This window comes from Malurus melanocephalus, unplaced genomic scaffold (genome assembly GCF_030028575.1).
Source record: "Malurus melanocephalus ecotype Western Australia unplaced genomic scaffold, MMel_1.1 scaffold_92, whole genome shotgun sequence".
Taxonomy (NCBI): domain Eukaryota; kingdom Metazoa; phylum Chordata; class Aves; order Passeriformes; family Maluridae; genus Malurus; species Malurus melanocephalus.
The window spans coordinates 2,085,599-2,110,499 of record NW_026623324.1 but is presented as its reverse complement, the minus strand read 5'-3'; the positions used below and the strand labels follow the sequence as shown (position 1 = coordinate 2,110,499).

Below are 24,901 nucleotides of genomic sequence, written 5' to 3'. Positions count from 1 at the left end.
GGAAGCTCGCTGCCTTGAGAACAGGTCTTTAATCYACATAAAGAGGTGTTTCATAAGCCATATGTGTTGCCCTGCTTTGAATATTAATACCCAGAGTACTTATTCAGCTCACAGCCATTTCATGGAAATGCCATGCCTCTATGAGGCCAGATGGAGCCCTTGGTGCTCCAGTTCTGGCTTTTTTTTTTTGCAAAGATAGTTTCAGGTTGTTCTGTACTCTTAATTCAAAATTCTCATTCAGCCTAGAGCCTCTGAAGCCACTGCATTTATATTACATAATATTAACTGATTGTAAATTTAATGAAAATGTGAAGGAGACTATAGGACAGCAGGTTTGGTCTACTTAGCCAAGTGACCTGTTAGTTATACACTTCATGAAGTTACTTAATCTTCTACAGGGTAGGCTCTTCTAAAATGAAATAACACAGGAGACAGGGACTGTTCTGGCAAGCACTCATGTTTTTAAAGGCCTTCAGCAAAAGCTGGGAAATGAATATTCAGTGTGAATTGAGATGCATTCTAGCTGTGTCAGCCGTGCAGCTTTTGTTTTTCACATTTATACCTGTGGGCACAGCTGGGGAAATGAACAGCTGCAGAGTCCCTGGTGTAGCACCAGCTCCCACCAAGTGCCACTYATCCAGAGCTGGGGGCACTGCACCCACGGCAGTGGCAGGTCACAGCGCAGTGGAGCTCTTAGCAGTGGGTGTGGACAACCCTGATTGTTTTTTAATATTAGAATATGCCTGTGATAATGCTTGGGGAAGATGGTTTGGGCTGCTGTGCTGGGCCTTGGTCACACTCCAGCTCAAGCAATCAAGATTCGAGCCAAGCCAGCTGCCTTGTGGGGGATCCTTCCCACAAAGCCAGACTCAGTGAGCAATGAGTGGGTTGTCACTTCTGTGCATCGATTGTTGCCACTGTTTTTCTCTCCCAGYGCTGGAAAGGGAGGATGGAGCACACATTGCTTTTCTCTGCGGGTGGTTACTGCATTTAAATGTGCTCCCTATTTAAAAGTATCATTGTTACTCACTAGTGATGGCGGCAAAGCATTCTTGTTCTCTGGTGACCAGCAGGACACAGCACATACTTGCAGTGCAAGAATGCTGCTCTGAGGCAGGGCAGAGGCAAGGCAGGCTTGATGTGCATGCAGCAGGGCCAGCTRGTTCGTGCCACACACAGGTGCCCTGTCTTTGCACTGTAAGTACTTGTCTCTGCATTTGTTTCTGCTGTTTTTGCTGTCTCAGGGGACCTGACTAGGAGATACAGTTACTGTGGATCTGAGCTAGGTATGAAGGGGATGCCCAAGAAGAAGAAAGCCAAAGCTGAGAAAGCTGTATTGATACCTTTGAGGCATGTCACTTAGTCTTCCAGTGTAAGAAAGCAGGCAGGCAGCAAGCTGAAACCATTGCTGGGTATGCAGTGAGTCTCTGTTCAGCTGTTCTCTTCCACCACTTTCCAYCCTTGTCTGCTCACCTTACCCTTAAATTCAGATTCTAACTCCTCTTCAGGGAATGTTTTATCCTGCTTGCACCAGGCCTTCCCCAACCAGGGAACTTAGTTATGCTTACAAACAACTACAGACATTTTGTCCTCTTACCTGCAGTGAAATCAATAGAAACTCTGTGCCTGCGGATCTCTGCAACAACTTAAACTTCTCAGATGGTGTGTTCAAAGGTATGGATTTCCTCTCCAGGCTCCCTCAGCTGGGAAACTGGCTGGACCACAGCAGCTCCCTTATAGCCAGGACAGCAGAAAGTCCTGCCATGGGACCAGAGCATGCCTTTGGCTTGTGTAAACTAATCCTGGTCTTTAGACTGATTAAGAAAACAGTAAGAAATAGTTATGGAAGGGAACATTGGTGTGCAAAGCTCAAGGACATGGACTTTGCAAACTGTGCTCCTCAGCAAACCATCTCATCCTTTTTATTTATCCATACATGAGGCRGGAGGTTCACTGAATGCTTTGGACCAAATCCTTCTGGATTTCAGTTGTGTAACCTATGACAGAAGTGGTGTGTGTAGGATCATGCAGATCAGGTGACTTCCAGTGACTCTTCCAGGAGACTGGGGAGGGCACAGCCACACCACCAACCTGAAAGGCTTCAGCCTGGGTGGATAAGTGCTTGGGGGCCTGGAGCTCCTGTGTGAGCAACCACAGCRTTACTCTGCTGAGCCTGAGAAGGAGTCCTGCTTGGGCCAAGGACTGCAATAAATGATGGCAAGGAAAGCTAGGAGTAACCTCTGGGTATTTCTAGGCATACAGCATGGTGCAAGGCTGGCCTGGGCATCTTCATTTCCTAAGCAAGAAGAAGGTGTGACTTGCAAAGTACTCTGTGGGGTGAGAAAGCAGAAAATAAGAGTGAAAATGTCTACCCAAACCATGGCTGTCCACTGATAAATTCAAGGAGCATCAAAAAGCATCCTGAATTTCTAAAGCATGTCGGATCACCCAGCCTGAATTTCAGCAGGACAGTAAGTCAGTCACAGCAAACAGRGATGAAAACCTCAGGTGGGCTACAGGCAGAAGGAATTTCGATTCCCCCACACSCCAGGGAGGCAGGTGGGAAGGTGAWGTGGGTGCTGGGTGTSATAACCTTTGGAAGATGCCTYTCCCCTGCCTACCACTGCCTTGGATATGATCCTTTGCCCCGGCAGCACCTTCTCCTCATCTYGTGGGTGTATTTGGTTTCTTTGGTGCTTGAGCTTGTCTGGGAGAYAGATCAGCAGTGCTCTCAGGAGGCAAGGAGGCTGTGCAGAGACMAAAAGAGACAACAGGGATTTGAAGGAGAGGGAACAGTGGTCAGACAGCTGAAAGGCTGCTRACCCCCTGAGAGGGAGGCTCTGATCTCCTGGGGCTGAGAGCTGCTGGAAGCTGAACAGCTGTGTTCTTTCTCCACCCTTGTGTGCTATCAGCTTGAGAAAACAGCCAGGATTGTTTGTCTTGTAACTGTCTCTCATCTGGACACGCAGGGGAGCTGTATCAGGTGGAACACAGACACTGCCCTCAGATAACTGCCCTGCCTGCAGYGGAACCAGTGCTCTTGTGGCTTTGCAGCACCACGTGGCATCCAGCTGAGCCTGGGGTGGCTGCAGCATGAGCAGAGTGGCCCCTCTTCTCTGTTACACAGTCTGCTGCCCCTTCCCTTTTTGGGGTTATCTGTGAGCTTTTTCTGGGTTTCAGGGGGTTTGCACAGCTCTGACCACAAAGGTACTGGAAAGAGATTGCTGAAAAAGATACTCCTGGTGTGGGAGAGAGTAAAGTGCTGGAGGAACTGATGAGCAAGGAGATTGAATTGGGTGTTACAAACATGTCTGGCTTGGTGAAATGATCACCTCTTCAGTTAAAGAGAATTTGAGGTCTGGGAGTGTATTTAGAGGGTGTGGGACTGGGACAGGATGGCATTAAGCCCAGCCTTTAGACTGGAAAGGATTTAGGTCTTTCTGCATTTACTGCTCCAGGGAGTGTGTACCATGCATGGGGTGGGACCGGCAGTGGGATCACTGGGCAGGAAGGAGAGAACTTGACTTTCTAGCAACTCACCTCTGCCTTTGTGGAGGCACTGATGGAGCTTCCAGGAAAGCAGAGGCTGTGCTCACGGTGGCTGGCTGGTGAACCGGGAAGTGTCAGGAGCTCATGAGAATCAACAAATCTAAGGAGAAGGATTCATTTCTCAAGACTGAAGTAGGCACAGAAAGTGGCACAAGGGTGATTTATGTGCTTAAGCAGGGTTTTGGCATTTGTGCCCAGCTTTGTGGTTCATTTCCTCATTCACTCAAATGCATAAAGACTGAACAAATGTTTGGTAAACAGGAACCCAAGGTTTCAGCAATGAAAAGCTTTAACTCTCGCCCACAGATCTGCTTGCAGCATTGGCTTGGAAATGTTTTTGAGAAGATGATGATTTCCTCCTCCCCAGTCTCATGACTGGGGTGGCTGCAGCCGTGACCCCCCACACCGCCAAGGGCTGCAATGAGCGAGAGAAGTGCGAGGCGAGGCGGGGCCCTTCGGGTCAGCCTCCATCGGTGCTGGCAGGGGCCGGCTCGGAAACTTGTGCAGCTGCTGCCCGGGCTCCACTTGGGCTATGAATAACTGGAGARCTTTCCATCACCAGGGCTGTCGGTTCAGGTATTTGCAAGCACTTTCTTTGGTGGTTTCCTTTTAGTGTGGTTGCTGGACAGGGAGGACAGGATAGAGAGAAGAACCTTTCATGCCTCAGCTTCTGCAGCATCCGGCGTTTTCATGAAACCACAAAGGACGTTAAAGAAAGAAGAACAAGAGCTCTGTTTATAGGGATTTAGACCATCAAAACAAAGAGGGGGCTGTGTTGTTCAGTGATCGCTCAGAGTCAAGGAGCCAAAAGACATAGGTTCACAGGAGATGGGCTTCCAGRCTGAAGCCCACCCTCCCTGGGACACAGTTTGCTGCCCCTCGCTTGTGCTGCTACAAAGGTTGGCAGAGCTGGCTGGCACTTCGTATCCACTGTGCTGCCCAGCATTGCTGTGCATATTAAAAAGTCTCTCGGGATGATGACTCTAGATTTCTACTGCTGTCTGGGAATTTGTTTTGTGCAGRGCTTTTCACCTCGGAGCCCCTTGCAGGATGTGTTGGACACAGAGGAGAAGCGTGCAGCACCCAAATGAGAAATGCATGGGGAAGGGAGTCGGGCAATATGCAGTCCACACACTGACATCTGCTGCTGCACTGCTTGAGAGCAAATGTTTCTTTCCACCACCTGTGTTCTGTGCAGATTTTTGTGCAAGCATGGTAGTAGGAGGTAGCACAGAAACAGGTCTGATGGCAGTAGCAGAGAGGCTTCTGCTCCCAAAGGCAGTCTGGATGCTATTTTTAGGAGTATTGCACCAGGACAATGGCAGCAGGAGGAGAAGGGTGATGACAGCCTGTGATTCTTAATCTCTTGTTCGTATCTTCTCAGTGTCCAAGCTGACTGAAATGCAAAATGAAAGCAATTGTGTAGCATAAATCAGGTGCTGGAAGTCCTTTTCATGACCTACACCCAGTGTCGCCACCACAGCTCCTGGGCTCTGTGCTGAGGTGGGCAACARGGYRTGASRCTGCCCAGCCCACCACTCACCCTTCACCTTAACCCTTGGAGGAGCAAATTGCAAACTGAGCCTGGAACCATCCCAAGCCACGCAGTGCTCTTTGGTAGGTGTTTGTGGAGAAAGGCATTTTGGAGGGWTGCAATATGGATGGCTGCAGTGCCATTGCAGACTGAAGGTCTGTCCAGTCAGTCCTGGTGGTGGCCACAGGAGCCTGCCTACTCCCATATTCCAGTAGTTGGCATGTTTCCCAAAAAAGTAGTGGCAACACAAGGGTAGAGCATGAGAGAAGCACAGCTCTGCAGAGCTGTGGGTGCCCAGCTTGGTGCATTAAATTTTTTCCACCTGATTGAAAGTTGCTCTGTTTTCCTAGATGAAGAGACCCCTGCCCACTGCCAAAATTCCTGATTTCTCCTTGCTGCTGGAGTGCTGCTATCTCTTAGGAGAAAGACCTRCAGGAGGCAGAATAAATAAATAAGTTCTCACTCATGTTTTTTAGTCACTCAGTGGCCATTGGACACCTCACTGAAGTATATCATTAGCAACCCAGACATTTCAAACATAAACAGCAAGCAAGATGGTGTGTGTGTGCTGCCTCCAGACGCAGCTGGTGTGTCTGATGCGTGGGCTCCGTGCATCCCAAAAGCGTCTCCCAAGCCAGCGGGCCGGGACAGCCAGGAGGGTGTCAGGAGAGTCCTCCTTTGCTTTGCAGGAAGGGTGAGCATCCGCTTCTGGATTTCCCCAGTGCTCAGCCCCCTCCCAGGGCTCAGACCGCCCTGAGTCAAAGGGTTGGTGATGTGTGGTGCTCTGTTTCCACTGAACTATGTCCAAATCATCTCCTGTTAACGTTCGAGGAAAACACTGGGCTAAGAATATTTTAGAAGCCTTTGGAAGGGCAAGGGCTGAATCGTATGCTAATGCTTTATTATCCAATTTTCTTTTAACAAGCTGTCCATTCACAGGGTGCCAGTGAAATTTGGAAGTCCTATTTTGGATGTGGAAGAGACTTCATAATTTCTAGTACTTATGGAATCTGTGAAAGTTATTTTCTGTTTGGGTTTATGTAAAACATTCCCAGTGTCAAGCATTTGGGGATTTTCTGAGGAAAGGGTGTGGAGATACAGTCTAAGTAGTCTCCATGGTTTTCATCATCTTGGTAGAGAAAAAATCATGTGTTTTACAAGGATATTTTTTTCCAAAAAAGGCTTGATTAGAAGTCTCCACATTACATAAGTGACTTAAAGCTGAAGATTCAAGCTAATGAATCACATTTTTTGTGTACCGTGCTGTCTGTACAGATACTAATTATTCTAGTCTAAAACATTTTGACCYCTTTATAGTCAGTCATTCTTGCCAGGTGATTTTAGCCGATCAGACATGAATTCTTTTCAGCAGTGATTWTGTGTAAAGTTTGAATTTGCTCCTAGAGGTTTCTGTTCACCCTTATGGACAGTCATCCTGGTCCACAGTGCTTCTGCAGAGCTATCAGAGCAAATGTGTGAGTGAGTTTTGAATACATATCCCACACAATTGTGTCACCCAAGTGCATGACTTGGAAAACACACATAGAGGCAGAATCTTTACTTGAGGATCCCTTAGAGTTAAATTCCTTYATTAAATGGCAGCTATTCCTGTCCACTAATAGCATATATCAAATCCTCAGCCCAAAGAATTCCCATAAGCCTGTGGGACTGACCACGAGGTAGCCAGAAGGTCAGTGGGGTCTCTCAGGTTAACAGCAGCRTGGGAGGGGTAACTCCAAATTCAGTAGTATCATCCCAGACTTAYAAGCCAGTGAATCCCATCAAGCTAGGCAATACCTCCAATAGATTAGTTTTCCAGACCTTCCCATCAACACTGTTCATAGCTAAATTTCTGTGGATCACATCTCTTAGTGTTACCTTGAAATATATTTTGGTGTCATGTAAATGTGTTATCACTCAGAGACAACACAAAGTGCCTTCAGACACTAGGCAGAGAGCCAAAACCTGTCCTTGGATGAATATTTGGAGTTCCTCTTGACTCCATGTTATCTGAAGGTCAAGTTGGACCCAGGCTGAAATGTTAAGTCAAAGCCAAAGAAGTTTTAGGAGTACAAAAGTAGTTATCAGTAGTTTCTAGTTGCTTTGTTCTGGTGACAGGGAAGTAAAATGTGAGTAAGACGAGGCAAAAGGAACATCCCAAATGCATCCTTTAGGATTCTGTAATCTCTTGGTTTCTAGCTGTTTAAGTGCAAGGTATTCTGCTCTTATCTTGTAATTTGTGCTGAGCTCTTCCACAGTCTTTTTTTTTTGCTAGCACTGAGCCTAACTGTGTCTTCARCTGAGTGCATATATTTTGCTTCTTCTACTGACTTTTTCTTTTGGGTCCGTCTTGCTGGGTGACACTCTTGTGCAARGACAGGGGTGCTTGCAAGAGGCAATTCAGCTGGGTGCACCTGCTGTCTCCCAGTTTCAGGAAAGCAATCCTACTGCAAACATCAGTGCATCAGCAGTACTAAATGCTGTCTGCTAAACACTTGGCCAACATCCTATGGGACTCTCCTGTGCATGGAGATTACAAACTAGAGAGCCATGCCAAGCCTTCAGGCATGCTACCAAGGATAGGCAGAGGACTGAACTTTCAGCAAGCACTGAAGTTTTTTGGGTTAGAGTACCCGCAGTAATGTGACAGCATGCTCCAGTGTTGTGTTTCTTGCAGAAAGGTGAGGAAATTCCCAGGCATTTTCTGGGAGAAACAACTGAGCACACCTGAAGGAGCAGCAAACTGTTTCTGTTCGAGATCTTCCAACTACACTGGAAAGCCTACAAGTTTAATAAAATATAAGATTTTTTTTCCTGGTAGGATTTTTGGTCCAGCAATCATTTCCTATTAAATTGGAAGGAGTGATGTAGCATCCCTGTAGGTGAGRTTTTCGTTCTCTGTTGAACTTCAGAAGGCTTTCCCATGAGGATGGAAATTGAAGCCATTCCATTGGCAGTAAAGAGCTACCAAGCAGAGCACCCGGGCTGGAGCTGCCCCTGGCTCCCCTTGATGCCTCTGCCCAGGGCTCTGATGGGGAGAACCCCCCTGCTTCTGTCCCTGTTCATGGCTGGGCTGACCACCACCCCATGGCAGGCCAGCTGGGGAGGGCTTCTCTCACAAGGAAAGTGCCTCCCTACCAGTGGCTGCCCTGGGGCCACCAGCATGTTTCACACCGGTCTCCAAGTCATCTCCAAATGGCAATGACTCYTCTGAAATACACTAAATGAATTTGCTTTTTACAGATAACTGATTATGTTGGGACCTAGAATATAGCCTTGTGGTTGCTAATAACCTGGGTCAGAAGTGAGCTGGTGATTTATTGGGAAAAGGCTTTATATCTGCCTCCTTAAGTGCCTGCCTTGCTGCTTTGCCTCTCTCCCTGATTTCTCTTCTGATCCCCTTACTCTCACATTCTGGGTATTTCCAGCTACCTCTGAATGATGCATTAATGCAGATAAATATTACTGCAAGGAAGTAATGGCCAAATACTCTCTGGATCATCTATATGCATTGGTTGGGGAGTGATTTTTCATTTCATACATCATTTGCTATTCCAGCATGTGGCAGTTCTGCAAAATAAGGAAGGAGAATTGGAGCGCTGAAGAGCGTTTTGTTCTTGCTGTTCCCAGCACCTGCAAGCACAGGCACAGGGTGATTGCTGTGCAGCTACTGACCTGAGATGCCAGGCCTGGCCTGAGRTGCGTGTGGATGAGCTCGTGTGAAACTTGTCCAAACCCTGTATTAGACACCTTGCACAACTTTTTTTGAGATTTCTTCCTGTCCTTCTGCCTCTCTCTCTTCTTTTCTGGGCTTTAACACATCCCAGTTGTAATCTCACTCTGCCCCAACCTCCCCTTCCCTGCATGCTGCATTTTTCAGTGTAACTGATCCCAGCCTATAACACACAACTCCCCTTACTCCAATAAGAGCTTGTACCCCAGTGAAGTAATCTTTCCCACCTGGGCTGCTCCAGTGGTTTCATATCACTTAGTTCTCCCTCATGAGCTGAGGACAAGTTCAAGGTAACATCTGCTAGGCTTTATGTTGGTTGTGTTTGTACTGGAGGTCCCTTGGTTCCCATTGTCAAGCAAGTGAGAGGAACAGCCTTGCYGGAGTCCCACATTTTCTGGGAGCATTTTCTGGAAGATAACCAACTCTGCTGGGCTTACCCTGCTATTAGAGGCCCCATTAAAATCAAGGATGTATGTTCAGTAAATTTATTCYTCTGGACCGCTGTGCTTGTTCCACCTTCCAATTTTCCCCTTGAGTTTCTCTGTGAGTTCATTTTCCCCCTGCTCTCTCCCTGTTGCTGGTGCACTGGGCTGTGAGACAGGAGCTGAGTCACCGTGCCCTTGGCAAGCTGCAGGCTTTGGTGGCCCTGCACCTTGCTGTGGTCCCACAGCTGGCAGTGTTGGCCTCTCAGCCACGCTGCTGAGTCTTGTTTCAAGTCCTCTGCTGGAAAGAGCTTCCAGATTTGCTTTGTGGTGGCTGCTCCTCAAGGGCAAAGTACACCCACACACAACGCTCTGCTGGCAATGCCCACAGTCCCTGCAAAAGCTGTAGGCAACAGGATTCTCCTGCAAAGCATTTCAGGTGCCTGTTGATGCTGGGGATATATCTGAAGGTCATCTCCTCTGCCATACTGCAAGTGTAGTGGGAACTAAGGAGTGTCTTTCTGAAGATTTCTCCTCCTCATGGTCTCACACACCATGCAGAGCTCATTCATCTCTGCAGTGTGCTACTGAAYGCCTTGAAGTGAGCCATCATTTCATTTTCGGTGACTTCCTAATGTGTTTGTTCCTTTTTTTCTCCAAGCAACAGCAGAGGCATTGCTGTATTTGGCAAAAGAACAAAGCCTCATTTTTCAAAGCCTGTGTGCTCCAGTATCAGCTGGGACAAACACACCATTGCACTCTTAGACCTCCATCTCAAAAGCCAGCTGGACAAAGAGTGAAAAGGCTTAAAATCACAAGTTAGAAAAGCCTTTACCTTTATCTTCTCTCTAAAGGACCCTGCCAAGTACAATTTTATATCTGTGCTTTCTTTTTGCTAGTAATACCTCTCTAGAAGCCTGAAAATAGCATCTCTTTCTCTATTGATTTGTCCCCCTGAGCAGCACAGATTTCTCTTCCTCCAATCAGCATGGCTCATTGTGTTGATTTGCTTATGCAACTCCCTTATCAATGAATGTCAGCGTGGCTCTGGTCACACAAAGTGGACATTTTAACCTTTTCTTTTCACTTGACTGGCAGCAACGGCCCTTCCCAGGAGTCTCCTCTTCAGGTCCTGCCTCCCGAGGCAGGTGTTGGGATGATGGCTCAGCTCTAGCCCAGCTCGGTGCTCGCCCGGACCCTGGCAGCGRTGGATGAGGCCCAGGAGGTTATTGTATCACTTTGTAATCACTTTGTGGCAAACCGAAATTGTGCAGTGCCAGTATAACATATCTCATAACAATGCAATGCCCAATTCTTCTGTCATTATTATGCCTGGTAAAAGGGCACCTCTCCTGACACACTTATCTATACCTGAGAAGCGTAAACCTTGCKTTACATTGCCACAGATCACCTATATAATTCTTTCTCCACAARCCAGACTTCTCAGCTTTTCATTATTTTTGCTAGTTTTCCCAGCTCGTCCTCCAGCCTAGCAGCCATGCTGGTCAGGAGGCATCCAGAAGGAAAGCTTGCACAACAGTGCTCAGACAGTTGCTTATCTCTCTGTCCTGGGGTATGTCATGCAGCCCAAAGCCACACTGAGACTTTTTCTGTTGACGTGACAAATTGTAAACTCCTGTTCAATTTCCTGTATGCAAACCCTGCAAAGCATTTCAATACATTTAGGTCTCCTCCCAGACTGTCTTAATTTTTGACTRTTTCTTTCCTAGATATAGTATTCTGTGTCCTTTGAGCTAGGTCATTTTCTCCCCATGTCACATATCCTTTTTTGTTCTTTTGTATTATTTTCCACTTCTGGCTGGTGATTGCATYTCCTCCCCACTGTAGTATCTGTTGCAGTTTTAATAAACACACTGTCTAATGCTTTTTTTCTAGATCATTAATGAAGATGGTAAATAAAACTGGAGTTARCACCAGTTTCTAGTAATAACCCTACTGGATGCCTCCACGCAAGCTGACAGTTCTGTCGTTGATCACTATTCATCACCAAGCCTGAACGTCAGTGTCTCCGTGTGAGGTAATTTATATTCATTTAACAGCATTCATCACAAAATTGGATAGAAAGGACCTCAAGAGGCTGYTTTCAGAAATATTCCAGAAGTTTCCAGTCTGCTTTTAAACACTGGCAAGGATAAAGGTTTTGCAGGTGAGTTTAGTGTTCATCAGCCTTCCCCTTTGCCAAGCATCTAAGTTTAACCTCTCTTGCTGCAATTCAGGCATGTTGTTTCTTACCACACTCACAATGCATATAGAGAWCTCTCGACTGAGTAAGTGTTTCTTCCCAGTTCCTCTTTTCTAGACCTTTCACCCCTCTTCCTTCCAGACTTTGCTGAGGTGAACAAGGTTTGTAGCAGCACTGGGTAAAACAAAGGGCAAAGCCGTGTATTTTACAGGCAGAGCTCATCTCTGGGTGTGCTGATACAGTGACTGCCTTGTGTATGATAAATGGCACTTTTTATTCATTTCAGGTTCCTGCCTTGCTGCACTGCTCCACACCTGCCTAATCATCTGTCTCTCGTTYTGTCCCTGTGTAGCTGACTGTACCTACCTCTGTGCACAACTTTGCTTCTCTCYTTAGAGAATTACATCCTTTTTTTCAGACCTTTTCTCTGAAAATCATGTCAGGATGATTTTTTATTATAATGTTCTTTCAGGTCTTTGTGGGTCCTGTCAGCTTGGTGTCATCTGCATATCTGATAAAGATGCCCACTATCTCAGAATCCAGTGGCAGGACCTCTGTTGAACCCTACTCCCCCTTTCTTGTATTTTTACTAAGACACTTTCTTTCTGAACACGTTATTCTAACCTGTTTTGCACTCCTTACTTAATGTAATTTCTCTAGAGCATGTTTCCTCTTGTAACACAAAGTGAGATGGTACCAGAGATGTACCAAGGTCAAGATACAAGAAGTGTCCTGCTTTGTCTCTATCCACAAGAACTGTTGCAGGATTAAATTAGGCTGATTTGACWTGATTTGCTCCTGGCAAATCAGCACGGGCTGTTCCTCTTCTCCTGCTTGTTTCCTAGGTGCTGATGATTAATTTGTTTAATTATTTGTTCCAGTGCATTTCCAGGAACCGAAATAGAGCTGACTGGCCGTAGCTGCCTCACTCCTCTTGTTTCCCCTTTTTGCAGCCAGGCAGGGTGCTGCTCTGTGAGGAGCCCCACTCCCCCGCGCTGCTCCTGAGGGTTCACAGAGGGTCCCAGCCTGGGCTGACCCTTGTGTGGGGTACTGCTGCAAAGCCGATGCTTTCCCCAGCCTTCCTCTGACCACCAAGCTATAGCCAGAATGCTTCCCTGCTCACCTTCCTGTCCTGTGCTTGTTACATCTCCTTTGTCTTTCTCAATTTTATCCATCATAGCATGTGCTGACCTCTGATGTCAGCCCTGAGCCATCTGCACATATCTTGGTTTTGCTGTTTGCTTCCTCCTTCACTGTGAGGCCCCTGAAGACTGACTGACATGGCCAGTTATTCTTTCTCTTTATTTCATAACTTYCAATTTTGCATCAGTGTGACTTAGGTTTGTGCTGTTGTGATTTGCTCCTGCAGACAATTCCAGCATTCCTGAAAGTCTTTGTCCCTGGACTTATTTCCCTGAGTGGTTGCTTACTGGTGGTCTGTGTTGCCAGAATATCTGCGGTGCTAAGCACAACCTCTCAGTGGGGAAATGCAGAAACTCAGACTTTCAATGAAAGGATGAACTTCACCCACTTCCAACTGGACTTTCCCAACCTGCACAAGACTTCTTGTTTTCGGTAACCTCCTTATCTCTTAGMACAAGTAAGCACAGTGAGCCAAATTCTGACCTCATTTACACCAGTAAAATCTGGATCYGTGCCAGCAAACTGCTGAAGTTGTTTTGGGCTTACAGTGATGAGAATGAAASCAGCATCTGCCTCATTAATTCCCCCAATCCACAGAAAGTAAATTATTCCAAGAGGAAATAGCTCCACAGAAGGGAGCCCTGGAAAGAATTAGAGACCGACTTAATGGGATTAAGGGGGAAAACTGCTTAAGCAAATTCAAATTCATCCTCTCTTCAAAACATTCAAGGTGCCAAAATAAATACAAACACTGTTTTGGGAAGGAAAAGGTTAAAAAGCTATGAAAACAAAATATCTCAGCCTCTTCTAATGATGTCCTGTAGCAGAATGAGCACAACATAGAAAGGGTTGCTGAATCAGCAATATCTACCTGCCTGCCCCTTGGTGTTTATCCATGGGACTCCAAGGGTGGAGACTCATTTCCCACTGTATCCATGGGGCTCATTCTGCATTTTGAGGTTTGATAAAATAGCCCTGGAAACCACAAGGCATTACAAGCAGGGTTGGGTGAACAGGCAGGAAACCCCTCTGAGTTGCCTGACCAACCAGCCCCTAGGGCCATCCTCCAGCTGCTGCTTTCGAATTTTGTTCTGCAGTTAATTACCATCTCTGCACATTTGTTCACCCACTCCTCACTGTGCATGGCACTAGGATCAGATGTGCCAAAAATAAATAAATATGTGCAAAGATCCTGTTCCTGATGTATTGYTAGATACACTAGAAGCTACACGCATCCAGCCTGCTTTTGTACAGTCATGTGGAAGGGGAARTATTTTGAGCAACTGGCAAAAGCCAGCATGATTCAGGCAGGCAGGTGGCCCTGCATGCTGGGAGGGAGAAGGGTAGGAAGRAGTTCAAGGCTCACACTGCCTATTAGTAATAGCCAGAGGTGAGCAGGAGCTGTGACMTGCTCATGCAAAGTGCCTTCTTGTATCCCCTTCCAGCAAGGTGTTGTCCCCATTCACCTAGCCACCCTGATTCACCCACCAGAAGAGCTGGGGGAAAATAATTAGAGGATAGTCAAGACCTCTGAGTGACATGGACATTTCTTCTCCTTTTAGATGGTACAAGAGCACACCATTGCCAAGGGCAATGAAGTACCAAGGGCACGAGCTGTMTACTCTGATGATTTTTGAGGGAGAACAGGGCTCCATGCAAAGACCCTTACACTGCAAGGTGAGCTTGGCTAAATGAAAGCACATTGAATGTACAAGGGCCACAAAGCATTCCCTGTGATGGGAAACTACAGGGGACCAATCTACTTCATCTAATTTAGAAATTATAAGGCAACATGATGACAGYGCTGCAGTGGGAAAGAGATCTCTGCATGGGGACTTCCATTTAGGACAAATGTACAATCCGGGGGCTAGAAGCAAAGGCAAAACAGATGTRGAGGAGAAAAAAGGTGTCTAAATATTGTATGAAGGTAGCTAACAAAAGAGAAAAAAAGGCTTTTCTAACAACCTRATTAACTCTCCAGACCTTTCAGTCTTTAAGCCAAGACTGGGTGACATTCTAACAGATGCATCTGCAAATCTGAAAGAAGTTGAGGGCAAGCCTCAGAAATGACTGGGGTGGTACCCTGGATCTGTTATGCAATATGTTACAATTGACGATCATAATGGTCTCTTCTGACCTTAAGCAATGAATCCCTGACATTCAGCTGTGCTCAAGTGTGACACTTTATTGCACAGCAGTATTGGATCAAAACTAGTTGTTATCAGTGAATTAAACAGAAAAATTAATGTCGTTGCTCCAGCCCCCCTTATGCTGCTTAATTTGTCGTTTCTTTATTTTATGTTGTCCTTAAATTTTAGTGTGCTGCAGATCTATGTACTGGGCATGCAGAAGCACATTACAGGGGTAATTATAAGGCAGCTGGAGRGTTTTGGCAGCTGGGAAGGGCATAACAAGCACTCTTGGCTCTTTGAGAGGCAGTGTGGGTTTGTGGGAGAAGGATTTTAGCTGAATGATAAGATTGTCAGCAGGGAGAGTCAAAGGGGCTAACAATAGTGTTTGCATCATTTTGGAGTTAACCACTTCCAGAAAAGAACATCAGTTTGCAGCAAAATAGAAGCTATTGTTTACCCTGCAGACTGGTAATCTCTTGAATCTTTCAGCAAAGGGCTTTTTTCAATGCAGCTTGACTGGTTTAAACCCTAAGTCCAGGGTGTTTACAGAGGCTTATGGCCAAATGCTTCAGGAAAGCCACTGTCACAACAGTGCTGGGTGCTGTGTGTGCTGTAGGAGTCTGCCCTGGTGCAGAACCGGGATCCACATCCACAGTGGTGTATGGCTGAGGGAGACCTTGCTTCACTTGCTCCAATTTGCTGCAATGAGTCTGGCCTGGTGTGTTTGTTCTCCTTTTCCAAGAGTGGACACCGCTGCTCTGCTCCCTTGCTGACTGTGAAGACTTCAACCTTGCAGCCAGGGAAGGGTGGTCCATGTAGGAACCTGGCTTCAGGAACAGTACAAGTGAAGCTGGGGCCAGGGAGGCAAGAGCTGGATGCATAAATTGCCTCTCCCCAGCATTTTAGTTGGGATGAAAGAAACACATCTCCTGGTCAGGCCGCATAACTGYGGTTTGATGATTCATACTGTGAAAGGGGATTGTAGAATGCGAGCTGGGCTCCTCTTGGGTGACACTTCTTGTGCTGGCAGAGGAGATGCAAGTGAGCACCTGAGGTGTTCCAACCTGTGGCTGCTCAGTCAGAGGTAAAAGGGACTGAGCACACCAGCACTGCTYTTGTGCTGCTCTACTTGTTAAGAGTGATAGAGCCCTTACCCTCTGTGACTGTGTCAGTCAAAATACCCTACTGTGTCTTGTTTCCCAWGATCAGAAGTCATTAAGATAATTTATATTTCAGAAGGACCCATCAAAGAAACTGTCTTGGTCATGATGTGATCATCAGGAAGGCGAGAGTGTCTAGCCTCTCTTCTGTGATTTACTGATGATGTGAGGCTGGCTTTCTACTGAGGAACCAGCTTGTGCCTGTCCCTCAAGCTTTCCTGCTTAATGTCCCTGCCCTGAACCAAGACTGTGCTAATGTTTCACTAATGTCTGAGTAGGGAAAATGTTACAGAACAGTCCCGGGCTTGGTTTTCAGAAGCTAGCATAACCCTTCACTATCCCTGGTCAACATCATCACAGAGGTGATTTCCAAGGCGAGCCTTGAACTTCACATCAGGACCATTTATTTTAGCAAAATCCTCTCTAAGATGATCCTACATTTCCTTATCCAAACTGAAAATTTCTCTTTGTTTTTTCTAGTATAAGCTATAGTTTGAGTTGCTGAATATTGTTGAAGACTGACCCTCCCAATACATGCCAGTGATGGGCAAATGGAATCCTAACTTGTATGTGATTTTTCCATCAGAGAAYGAAGTGCTTTGGCAGTCTGGATCAAAGGCACTGTGTAAAATTCAGGATTACTGTTGTTACAGTGAGGTGAGCTCCTGGAAAAATCATGTTGACTCCCCTTTTGAGATTGCCTGTAACGTGGAACCTGTGATGTCTAATGGCTGTATCTCTTACAGGTATAGACTACAAACAGAAATTTATAATGAATAAGAAAATTATTATTATTTTTAGTACCTCAGAACACTAGCTTATATGCATGACAATGTATATACAGGGACCAAGAAAGAGACTRATAGGTGAGGTGTTCTGTTTAATCCAGCATGGGCATCTTTTATATACTTTCCATCCCCTTAGAGATGGATGTTCAGTCAGCAAGGTGAGGTGTTGGTTCAGACTGTATGCCTGCAAATTTTGTGTTGTTGGCAAATCAATGTGAACAAAAATGATGTTCTGTGTGAACTCCACAAAAGGGCTAGGGATTATGGTCAAGGAAGAGTCAAGACTCTGYGAAGGCTCTGGGGGAATCTTCCAGACTTCCAGTACTTGAAGGGAGGCAACAGGAGAGCTTGATTGGGACTTTTCACAAGGATGTCRTGATAGGACATATTTTAAACTGAAAGAGGGCAGGGTTAGATTGGATATTAGGAAGGAATTCTTTATTGTGAGGGTAATGAGGAACTGGAACAGGCTGCCAGAGAAGCTGTGGATGCCCCATCCTTGGAAGCCTTTAAGGCCAGGCTGAATGGGGCTTTGAGTAACCTGGCTTAATTGAAGGTGTCCGTATTCGTTGCAGGAGGGCTGGAATTAAATGTTCTTTAAGGTCTCTTCCAGCCCAAACCATTCCACAGTTCTTTGAAATTCACTTAGTACTACTCTTTCAGGCCAGAGGAAATCTCATGTGTGCTGTGAAATGCCCTCACTTAAGTTCCATGCCTCCTCCATCTGTGAAAGATTTGGGGAAAAAAGAACATTTTAAAATGGATTGCTGTTTGCAGTCACCTTTCTGTGCAAGGTCCCAACAATGGTGCTTCTGCCCTGCAGCAGCTGACAGACCCTGCTGGACCATGATAACCTGCCACCAAAGCCATGCTGTGGCTGACTGGCTGTGGCTCTGACAGGGACAGAGCCAAAGGAAAACTGCTTCACCTCCTGGCTGAGTCAGGCTCCCACCTTGTGACTATCACAGAGTGYCATGTCCTCACATTTCTCCTTGTTTCCCTGAACCACTGTGCTCCCCAAACAACTCCAACAGGGATGAGCAWATTGCCATGGCAACCAAAACACAGAGGCTGGGCAAGGTTAGCTCCCCTGACCATCCCCAGTCTGTGTCTGTGGGACCATCTCCAGCACTGGTACAGGGAGTGGCTCTGGGAGGGGACCCATATGGGGTTGAGTTTCCTAGCAGGAAGCAGAATGTGCAGTGCTCGTGAGGCATCGCTCATTAACTCTCCAGTGTGCAGTACAGATGGGAGGATGGAGGGAAGGTTTCCTTCTCTTCCCCCGTACATGGGCCAGCATGGCACAGGGGCTGCATGYAGGACACAAAGGCTGAGGCCAGCCTTGTGCCTGTCGTCAACGCTGGAGCACTGGTGGGAAACACAGCTCAAAGAAAAAGGCAGCACCAGTACAGTGTTCCAGGAGCGAAGCACATGCTCTTGCAGGGCAAGTTTCTTAGCCTGGGCTGATGGGGTAAATTGGGTCTCACATCTCGTTTGTTCACTTGCAATCTCAGAGACAGTGGAAGGGGCACCCTCCAGAACCTCTGGAAGCTTCTGAAGACTCTTCRTCATCAAGGCATTGCTAGGAGGCTGATATGCCCCCAAAAGACTTAAAACCCAGATTTGGAATATGGCTAGAGCAGCCCTGACCCTCCCCCTCCAGGACCAGYTGCCACATGCATGTCAGGAGAGAGGATGTTAGTGGGGAAACATCGCGAAACTTCTGAAGGTGCTAATTAAGCAACTTTATGTTACAAACACTTTTAATTGGACTCATTTCTGGTGTCACATACTATCTCTTGATGAGACAAGTCCTAAAATTAAAGCTGTTTTAATCTCTCTCTCTCTGCTCCTCCTCTCTACCCTGGTTGTCTTTCTGGTTGCAAAGTAGAAAGAAATGACGGAGGGTTCTGGGCTTTGCTGAAGGCTGCTATTTTYAAGGTGTTATATTTGATTTACTTTAAATCTGACCAAAAACTCCACCTTGGGACCAGACCTCCTTTATCAGTGTTATAGCTAACTTTCGACTTTTGCATGTAGTATTTTTAAGGAGGAAAGACAAAAAWTGGGCTTGTAAGAGATGCTAGTTCACCACCTTAATGATGACAGCACCATCCTTTAGTGTAACCTTTACCCATGGATATTGCAGCATACCACTGTCTCCTTGTGATAAATGATACGTCATCGTCTCTTTGTCTTTTTTCTTTTTTTTTTTTTTTATTATTAAATGTTCCTTAAATTACAGAAATGGGCTTGTATTGAAGATCCAAACACCATCAGATTTTCCTGTGTCCTCCTTTGTCACTGTCATGGGCCAACCAAAACCCTCCAGGCTTTAAGAGAGYGGGGACTGTGGTCCAGGCTGTGCAGGTCATACCCTGTTCTGCCCTGGGAATACCTAAAGACATCAGATTTCAGCCTGTCTCGCATGAGCCCATTGCTGCTTCGCATGTCATCTATATTGAGCAAGACCAATTTTACAACCAAAGTCATGAAATTAATGACTCTCTATGAGARCCTTTCTCCAGAGGCTGAGGAGGACAGAGATGGAAGGGGCTGAAGATTTCACTATCAGTCTCACTTTTTCTTTCCTTGCCCTGCAAGCACTCCTTAACRTGGCACTCTGCTGACAGCAGCAATATTTTGGTCAATGTGCATTTATGTAGATGTCTGTGCATCTGCTGAGCTGCCACCAGCCAAGGATGGACATGCCAAAGTGGATCTACACTGGAAAGGTGCTTGAGCATCCCCGTTTGTGGCAGCTGGCGCAGGTCAAGGGCTGTGCTCTCCACTGGGCAGCTCCTGCTTTTTGGGAGGGGTGGAAGGAGCGGACAGAGCTGCCCTGGGACTGCCCCTTACTCAGGGCTCAGCCTTGCAGCTGAGCTTTGCTGCTTTTTCCTCCCCACTGATGGGGTCTCTACACTAAACTTCAGGATTTAAAACCTGTCCTGCCAAGAGTAGAYAGATATTTCTGGAAGCAGCAAGATGTGATCCTGGCAGCTTCCTCAATTCAGCACTGAGGTTGGGTATTTCACAGCTTGCATAACCCCAGTTTGCTTTGGGATTTTTGCTGAGGGCATGTGATGCCAAAGGCTKTACTCTAGAGGTTTTATTTCACTTCCAGGAGGCTGCCTGACATTTCTGTATTATCTCATATGGTCATGGAGCACTACAGGTAATAGAAACCTTTWGTTTTCATTGATTATTCACGGCACAGTTTGCTTTGCTAGGCATCTTCCTGGGCCGCAAGGCCTGCAGCCTCCCAGCACACGTGAGGGGAYACATTTCCTTTCCGCAGACAATTTGGATTGAAAATTTCCTCAAAGTGTCCCAGCTCTGCAGATAACGAACATTTGGGTGATTTTGACTTGGGTTCACTTCTCACCAACCACTTATACCAACCCTGGGCCTCCTGGATTCCCCTGGTCCAGCTGCTGCCCCTGAGAGGGTTTGGCAGCCCGTTTATGCCGGGACCTTCCTTCCTTGCATCCAGCCATGAACTCCAATTGCTAATCCTGATGTCTGCCCTSCAGGGAACTGACTTGGGTCCCTGCCAGCATGAGCTGGGACTTTGCAAGGCCAGCAAGGAAACGTTGAAACTCAGACATCTCCATTTCACTTTAAATTTTGGGGGGAAATCCTGAAAAGCTCTTTATGGAGTTTATTTTTGCAGCAGCCTCTTTCCCTCTCMTTCTTTGCTTTCCCCAGCTCTTTGTCTGCTAAATAAAACAACCTACATTTTTGACCTGAATTACTTTATGTGTCCCTGAAGGCATATGCAGCTCCTAGGACTGTAGGAGGGTTTTATTCTACGGTGCGGTCAGGTAGCATCGTTAGAGATGACAGTCAAGCTGCATCTTCCCCCCTAGTCTGAACACTGTATTTTTATTTTGCAATGCAAACAATAAACCCCTGCATTTCTGTAGCACTGGCTGTCAGGGAGAAGCTTGGGCTGCTTTACAAGCAAGCAGGCATCAATTCTGTGGGCAAAATACCTCCTTGTTTCTGCAGGTGAGAAGCTGAAAAGTAAAAAAAATTGCCCAGCATCGCTCAGCAAGGACCTGAATCAGCCTGCACCTGGATTCACTTAAATCAGCAATAACTCCGATGCTGTTAGTAGGGGAACCAGCAGCAGACCAAAAGCAGGACTCTGATCTGAAGATGGCTCCTCTGGCCCCTGCAGCATCTTCCCCTCTGCCCTGCTAGTGCYTCTCTCTGCCCACCAAACTTCCCGAGGCTCCCCGCAGGGTGTCCAAGGACCATGCACCCTAGGAGCAGCAGCAGAAGGACAGTGGGGTGGGGTGACCTCTCCTTTGCCCTCACCTCTGTGCTGCTGGAGCTGAGGGAGCAGCTGAACCCCCCTCCAGAGAGCCTGTGAGTCAGGCCTTAGCAACACCCCACACAAACCAGATGTTCGGAATGGTGAATTTTTTGAAAGGACAATGAAATTTCTCATTCCAGCTCGTTGTAACACTCTTCCTATAACATGCATGGCAGACTTGCTGAATTAAACCAGCCATGCTAATTTCTCTTGTTACAGCAGCCCTGTGTAACACACAAAATGTTCAGCTTTGGAGGATGATATTATAAAGAAGGACACTGTAATTTAGTGGCTCATTTAATGTGAACCAGGAGAAATATGAGGCATGCCAATGCCGCACTGGGGCTCTATTTATATCCTTTTTGGTGTGCTGTATGATTTATAATAAAGGATCATTTTTATATAGTATTAGCATGGTAATGGAGCTTACTGGGTTACCATGTCTGAAGTTAGAAAATATTGTATTAGAAGAAGCTCTGCAAACGCCATGTAAGAATAGCCCTTTCCACAATATTAAATCATGATTCCAAGCTTTTTWAAATAAATATTAATGCACTCTATTTACCTAGGAATCTGGGCTTTTATCAATGCAGCAGGGGGATCTACATCTCTGCTCAAAAGATGTGTGCAGCCTCACAGAATTAATTTTGTGGCTCCCAGCCCCACTGCTCAGCATCCTGTGGCACCCTCTGCCACTGGGAATGTCGTCCTCTGGCAGGGGCCCAGGAGGGGGCCAAAAGGCTAAGAAAGCAGAAGAGCTGTGTTTTTCTGTRGAGCATGGTATCACAGCTTATGGGAAGTAGGTCCTTCCTCTGTTTCCCTGTGCATGAAGCCATGTGGCCGGTCCCCACAAGTGTCCCCTGCCCTGGGGATGTTGGTGGGGAGGARGGAACATTAGGATTTACCCCCTCAGAATTTTTTTGGAAGCCACACAGCAAGTAAGTGGTGGAGCCAGGGTAAGAACAGAGCCACTCCTGACACCTTGCCCTCTGCATGATTCAGAGCTTGCTTCAGAAGCAAGAGGAGTGCGTAAAATTTCATTTGTCCATCTAGGAGGCAACGTGTTCTGCTTCCCATTGAAAGCTTGGGAACCTCATGATGATTCAGAGCACAAGAGCRCACCTCTACACTGATTTTTAGTGCTAGGTACCATAATGTGTGCTGGTGATCAGTTCTGCTACGCAGGTGGGTAAAGGAATTAAATTTGGTTTATGAACAAGGGGGGAACTAATGAGCTGGAGGATACCAGAGCAGTGCACTGCCTTTGCAAACATCATTTCCACTGGAGCCGAAGTGCAGGCTGAGGAGATGTGGAGGGTTTTCTTCAAAGCACAAAGGTTGCTGGTGTTGCTCACCTTTGAGGAAAGATGCTCAGCCCTTCCTCTCTTCCCTGCTGGGCAGGGAGGAGCTGCAGGAGGCTGCAGTGCCCTGCTGCCATGCTCCAGTGCCAGAGTGCCTCCAACCAGCTGAGCCTTGGCTTTGGGGCAYGAGGTGACAGTCAGATGCTTTTCAATGCTGATGGGGCTGATGGCTGATGGCTACCCTGGCCATCCTGGACCAACCTGCAGGAAGGACAGCCACGAGGAGACCACCTTTGGTGCCATTCATAACATTCCAGACATGTTACACGTATTCCCAGTCCATGCTCCCTCCTGGTTCATGCCAAGATGTATGTTACCCTGCAGCCGCTGGCACACGCTGTCTTGCTGGAGGGAAGTCCCTCTGCTCRCTGCTCTCCCAGCCCTGTGAGGACACAGCCACTGCTGCCAGCCAGGAGGGTGACATGCAGGAGCAGACAAAGCCAGAGCTGACTCTGCTTCCCGCTGAGCCAACCTCAGGGAAATTACCCAGCCACTTTGAATAAAAGTGAATTAAGCAGCCTGGCAGTAACTCAGACCATATTTTATTAACTTGGCCAGAACCAAGTAACAWTAATCCACCTCCCTGAAATTTCTTTTTTTACAGCCATGCTCTAATATATGAAAATGTGCTGGCAAAATTTTCTGTAGGTTACAGCCCTGCAGTTAGCACCAATGATGCAGTGAGAGGGTTAACCCTTGGATAGGGGCTGAGATRCAATGTGGAGCCACACATAGCCCACCCAAACACCAAGAAAGGAAGCGATGTGATAGCTGCCCTGTTGCTTGCTCTGCCACCTTGGAGCCTAATGGCTCCCCACTTTTTAGGTGAGGGATGCCAGGTGCCTGAGGGGCCTTGATGGTCACTGGGAAACAGTAGGCACTGGCTTCAGCCCACAGGAGTGAGTTGCTCTGYGGAGGTGCCTCCCTCCCTCCCTTTCTCCCTTGCCTGTATAGGAAAACAGTTTTTCTTGGCTCAGCAAATGCTGTGTCTCAGTTCTGCAAAATGGGGGGTGCATCCACTCAAACTGTTAGCTAKGATGCCTCAATGCCCACCCTTGCTTCAGACAAGGTGCTCCCCAGGAAGAAGCCAGACATCTAAGGAAAGGCAAAAATCACCCTCTGCACAGGTTTCCCCCTCTGGGCCACCCTCTATRCATGGTGGAGTTCAGCACAGTGCTGCAGAGTAGGGCTCTGCTTGCTGGTGGCCGAGAGCTCCTGCCACTGGCYCCATGGTGGCTGCCAGGGGGCCAGCCCTCCTGGGAAGGTCTCCAGTGGGCTAGCAACCCACCACAATCCCAGAGGGTTCCTCTCTGTGTTACAGATGCTGCCTTTATGCTCAGCACTGGAGAGGGGCGTTACCTTTGGTACAAATTAACATCATCCCCATTCTCTGCGTTCTTGTGCCCTGTGTAAGCCCTACCAAGAAATAAAATTGCCCTGCCTTCCTTATTTATTAGCAATAATAATCCTAATAATACTTCACACATCAGTAGGAGCTTCCATCTGAGGAAATGAATGCACTTTACAGACATTAATGATTTAAGATGCTTAGCCCATCTCTGAGATACAGAGGAAAACCAGCCTTTTTTTTCACAAATGGGAAGTTGAAGCAAATCGTAGGTAACTGACTTGTTGCCATGCAGGAAAGCAGCAGAGAGGCAGGGTGAGAGTCCAATCTCCTTCATTATCATCTGTGACTGTGCCTGTCTTTTTCTGCATTTCAGCCAACCTCTTCCCAAGGCCCATGATGCTGCAGATGTGCCATCAGAGGAACTGCTTCAGGCTCCTGGGGGCCAGACCCAGCTTGCTCACGGTGGTGTTTCAGGGCTGTTTGCCTTCCCAGTGCTTGCTTGCTCAAGGTGGGCTGGTCCTTGAGTGACAGCAGCTGCTCGCTACTCCTTGGAGCAGCTTTGCTCCAGCAGTTCCTACATTTTGGGGATGCTCTCTTTGTGCCGTGGTGTCCTATATTCTGTAAATGTCCTCAGGGCAGGTGGGTGGCCTGTCTGGGGGTGCACTGAAGAGGACGGTGCACTGGGAATGGGTYGGGCATTGCATCCCGCCCTGGGCAGTGTTATTTGCCCTTTCACTGCAGCCTCGCCTGCAAACACACTGTGGCTGCAAACACGGCCACCATTGCCCAGCAACTGTCCCGGTGCCTCCAGGGTGGGCGTGGGGAGAAGAAACCCCATTATAGATGGTCAGATGAACTCCAGCTCACTGTGCAGTGAATTTTTTGTGCAGAGCTGCTTTGTAAAATGAAACTAGCCCATGCCTCTCAGGGTGGAAAAAAGAAAGCGAGCGGGGACCACACCTCTTCTATTATGTGCGTAGATCTGCCCATCAGGGTCTGGCAGCACTCACATAGTTATATGAAACGCTTGCTATAAACACGGGACTACTGCATGGTTGGCTGTTAACTGTTTAGAGCACAACTTGAAATAACACCTTTTGGCATGGACCAGAGGCCAAAATGGGATTTTCTGCCTTAAGATGTAACCAGATCTGGGTTGTCTGCTTCCCTCTGCTATGCAGAGCTTATAAATAACCCCCTTCTC

At 47.1% G+C, this 24,901-nt stretch overlaps 1 long non-coding RNA gene across 1 annotated transcript; it reads left to right on the top strand.

The window, feature by feature from the left end:
- The first annotated feature begins 3,890 nt into the window (after nt 1-3,890).
- Nucleotides 3,891-16,702, top strand: LOC130574930 (uncharacterized). Its single transcript, XR_008965486.1, has 4 exons — nt 3,891-4,125; nt 11,135-11,405; nt 12,811-13,016; nt 14,147-16,702. It is a non-coding gene; the product is annotated as an uncharacterized LOC130574930 (long non-coding RNA).
- Nucleotides 16,703-24,901: the final 8,199 nt, after the last annotated feature.